At 44.9% G+C, this 4,544-nt stretch overlaps 1 pseudogene; it reads right to left on the bottom strand.

Annotated features, from left to right (window-relative positions):
* Positions 1-921: 921 nt before the first annotated feature.
* Positions 922-1,909, bottom strand: LOC119817444 (annotated as a pseudogene).
* Positions 1,910-4,544: the final 2,635 nt, after the last annotated feature.

The raw sequence follows: 4,544 nt of genomic DNA, 5'->3' as shown, positions 1-4,544 counted from the left end.
CCCCACTTGTCTATTCCTGAGGATGGGATCCCTCTGCTAGTCTTGGGGCTCTTTCCCTTCCCTAATTTCTAGAACTATGGGCCCAAAGGTTACAAATGCAAGGTTTTCCTCTAAGTTCCTAGATTTTAACTTCTGTCCCCAGACTATATTTGTTTCAGCAGATTTCCACTAGGCTGATGGACACCGTCCAGCAATCACGTGTGGACTGCAAGTTGCTGAGCTCTGGACTTGCTGAAAGCTTATGTGAACCAGTCCAGCTGATGTGATTGTTCCCCATCTCTTCGGCTGGGGCAGGGTACCAGATGATTCTGATGAGCGCTCCATTTCCCAGCCTTTGACTAGCATTTCACCTTTCATAGTTCCTGACAAATATGCCCTAGTTTCAGCTGGAAGTAGTTACAGAAGATAGTACACATCCCTCCCTCCCCTCAACAGGTGGAATACTAAGTCAAAACTCCCTGGCGTAGGAGACAAAATGACTACTTATAATGCCAATTGGCATACTAGGAAAATGGGCCCAGATTTATCAACAAGTAGATTCATTAACTGAAATAGTTCCACAGTGTGATAGGACATTTGGCCTGCTTTGTACAGAACAAATATGTATTATACATCCTTAAGAAAAAATTCTTTCTATACAAATCACCCAGGATTATAATCTGGACATATAAAAAAATTACAAAAGGAGACATTAGATGAATGACTGGGGCCCCATCAATTTCCAGGTTCCTTCTAGATAATAATTCTGGTGTCAGCCATCACAGACCTTTTGGCCCTTATGTTTCTGCTTTCAAATTTGGCTCAAAGTTGGGGTTTGTCCCAATTAGTTAAAGTTACCTTGGTGGAAAGGCACAGACCAGTTACATAAGACACACTATCCCTGTGAATACTCCACTCCAGCTTCTCCTGGGTCCTGGTTCACTAGTCCACCCTATTGTGCCCTGTCACCTTGAGAAATGCCCTCTTGATGTCCTTGTTCCTCAGACTGTAGACTACAGGGTTGAGCAAGGCAGTGAAGGAATTGTAAAAGAGTGAGATCTGCTTGTCTCGCTCAGGGGAGTAGCTGGAGTTGGGTCTCATGTAGATGTAAGAGGCTGGACCATAGAAGAGTGTGACCACAGTCAGGTGGGAGGCACAGGTAGAGAAAGCCTTGAAACGAGCTTGGGTGGACTTGATCTTGAGAATTGCCATGGCAATATGAACGTAGGAGGCCACTATGAGGGAAATTGGGGTAACAACAACAAAAACACTCAAGATCAGGTCTACCATCTCAATGAGATGGGTATCCATGCAAGCCAGGCTACGCACTGAAGGACCTTCACAGAAATAGTGGTTGACTTTGTTGGGCCCACAATATGGTAGACTCATTGTGAAGAAAGTATGTAACAAAGAAGATAAGAAACCACAGACTAAAGACCCAGCTGCCAACTGTATGCACAGTCCCCAGTTGAGGATGACAGTATAACGCAGTGGGTAGCAAATGGCCACATATCTGTCATAAGCCATGACAACAAATAAGGTGCACTCAGTAGTAGCCAGAGCACCAAACACATACATCTGTATCCAGCAGCCAGCAAAGGAGATGGTCTTAGAGCGAGCAAGAAGATGCACCAACATCTGGGGCATGGTGGTGGTGACATAGCCCATATCCAACATGGCAAGGATACAGAGGAAGAAGTACATGGGAGTGTGCAGGTGTGTGTCCAGGCAGACCAGCAGGATGATGAGCCCATTGCCCAGGACTGAGCACAGGTAGATGAGAAGGAACACAATGAAGAGGATGCTGTTGGTTGTGGGGTCACTGGAGAAGCCAAGCAAGATAAACTCAGAAACCCTGCTTTGGTTCTGTCCTGGAATTATCCACATGGTGGAGCCTGTAAGAGAATCACATTCATATATGTGTCACCTGACACAGGCCAGCTATAGAAGTAGAAATGGAAGATACATGCTGTTGAGATGGCTCAAGGTTAGAGCACTGACTGCTGTTCTAGGGAAGCAGACAGCTCAGAGCTGTATGACTACAGTTTCAGGTGATCTGACTTCTTCCTTTGACCTCCACAGGCATGGCACACACACATGATGCACAGATATGCATGTAGGCAAATAGGTATATACATAAAATAAATAAAAATAATACTCTTTAATTGTCAGGGACCATTGTCCTAAAGGATAGGGCCTGATCCCAGGGGAACTATGGCAAATGGATGTTACTCATGTCCCCTCCTTTGGTAAACTTAAATATGTTCGTGTTACTATTGATACTTATAGCAGCTTCCTGTATGCATCTGCTCAGGTGGGGGAAGCAACTAAACAGGTCATTGCTCATTTATTTCTTGCATTTTCCGTGATGGGACAGCCCAAAATGCTTAAGACTGACAATGGACCTGGCTATACTAGCCAAAAATTTAAACAATTCTGTGCCCACTTAAATATAAAATATTGTACTGGTATTCCCTACAATCCACAAGACCAGGGCATTGTTGAACGTGCCAATCATACTCTTAAGCATGCCATCTCTAAATTAATGGCACAAGAGAACCTTTACCCCATAGAAGGCAATGCCAAGACAATATTGGCCCATGTTCTCTTTGTGCTCAATTTCATAACTTTGGACAATCAAGGGCAGTCTGCTGCGGACAGGTTGTGACACCCTTCTACCCAATCTACTTATGCACAAGCCCTAGGGAAGGACCACCTGTTGGGGGTCTGGGCTGGCCCTGACCCTGTGCTTATTTGGGGAAAAGGCCATGCATGTATTTATGATACCCAGGCTCCTTGAAAGCAACTTAAAAAGTTGCAAACAGATACTGATGCAAACAGATCTGACATGATAACATCAAGCTGATCTTTACTAACGCAAGGTAAAAAAGCCCTTGCAATGCATTATAAGAAAAACCAGACCTATATATATTTGGGGTCGAGGATATGTTTGTGTCTTATTTCACAGAAAGAAAATAAAACTGGACCTGATGATGTCATAGCTGCGGACACCCCATGGAGGAGTTCAAGGAGAGATGAGTTGGAGGGGAGTCCTTGGTCCAGTCTTCCCTGCCCCCATGGAGAGAAGTGCCTGATAGCAGGACCTGCTAAGCCACTCTACACATCCTGCCTCCAGAGATTCAGCTGAGATAATTGCCAAGATATGCTTCAGGTAGCTGAATCCAGCTCACCCCACCCAGGAATCCCACCTGCCCTGAAGCACAAGTGCTGAGATGCTTCCAGACCTGAGACGCAGACACAGATGCCCTGCTGAGATGACCTGACCATTGGTGACTACAATTTTCTGCAGTTTGAATCCTGTTTGTTGTCAGACTAAACATCTGACTGTTTTTAATCTTTGGGACAGAAAACTCATTTTGATTAAAATCTTAACTCCTCTTCACTTAAGAAGGGGAAAGATTGGGATTTTAACTGTTGCTCAGAGACTGGAACTGGTGGTGTTTTGATATAACAATGTCTGTCATTGTACTCTTACTGGAATTGACCTAATGATATTTGTAACTGCTTATAGATGTTGGGAAAAGTTTGACACACCCTGTAAAATGTTTGGGTTTAATGCATATGTTAAAAATTTTAGATTTTGCCACATAAAACCCAGAGATATGTGTGCCTGTCCACAATAGGCATAGGCACCAGCAAGAAGGGTGTGAGGCAAAGCACTGCAGGGAGAGGACCATGCATTCTGTCTCTCTACCCTTGCTACAGACCCCAAACCTGGAACCCATGGGAAAATTTTTTTGGCAGACAGCACTCGTAATCTTATGTTGGAGTAGGCACTTAGGAAGGAATATATACCAGAGGCCAGACTAAAAGGTGAATACTGGGTTTGGAAGGTGCCCTTTCTTCTTGTCCAGAGATGGAGTCATTGGTGTCCAAATTATATCTTTTATACCTTTTGCTTTAGAAGCTCCTCGCAGTCTTTTCATTAATAATCCATGCAGAGGCCCAATGACGGGAATATTGTGGAACCCTCCCCTGAACAGCACATCATACAGAGGCCATACAGGCTGGCTCAACATGGCATGATTTCAGGAGATGAGGATTGCCCTCCACATAGCCTAAGATAGGGATCCTGCGATCAAAGACCTGCTTACTTTGGTCTTGCTAGATACCTTTTTGAGAAGCTCCAAGGACGGGCAGCTGGTGGCGGGACCACCCCCAATCTAAGACAGGGCCCTGGAAACCCTATGACGGGTAATGGGAAGAAAAACCTGGTCCCCACTCGACCTAAGACAAGAGCCCTCATTGCAGGCCATCATTAAGGGCCAAAATAAAAAATAATACTACCCATAAGACACCCCTCTGTTCCAAGGAGAGGAAAGGAGACTCCACCACTCGAGAGGAGGGTCCTCTTTGTCCCATTCCCTTCTCCTATAGGTCTGGCAATGTGGTTAGATTCTGACCTAATGCCTTCCACTTATCAGCTGCCTGCCTTAATAAAGGGAAGGGGCTATATAAGCTATAACCTTCACCCCAATAAACAAGACCTTGACAATAGAATCTTGCTTGGTCTCCATTTCTCTCTCCAGCCCATGTCTTCCAGG

Source organism: Arvicola amphibius, chromosome 6, assembly GCF_903992535.2.
Source record: "Arvicola amphibius chromosome 6, mArvAmp1.2, whole genome shotgun sequence".
Lineage (NCBI taxonomy): Eukaryota > Metazoa > Chordata > Mammalia > Rodentia > Cricetidae > Arvicola > Arvicola amphibius.
The sequence above is the reverse complement of the archived record's forward strand: the minus strand, read 5'-3'. Positions and strand labels throughout refer to the sequence as shown.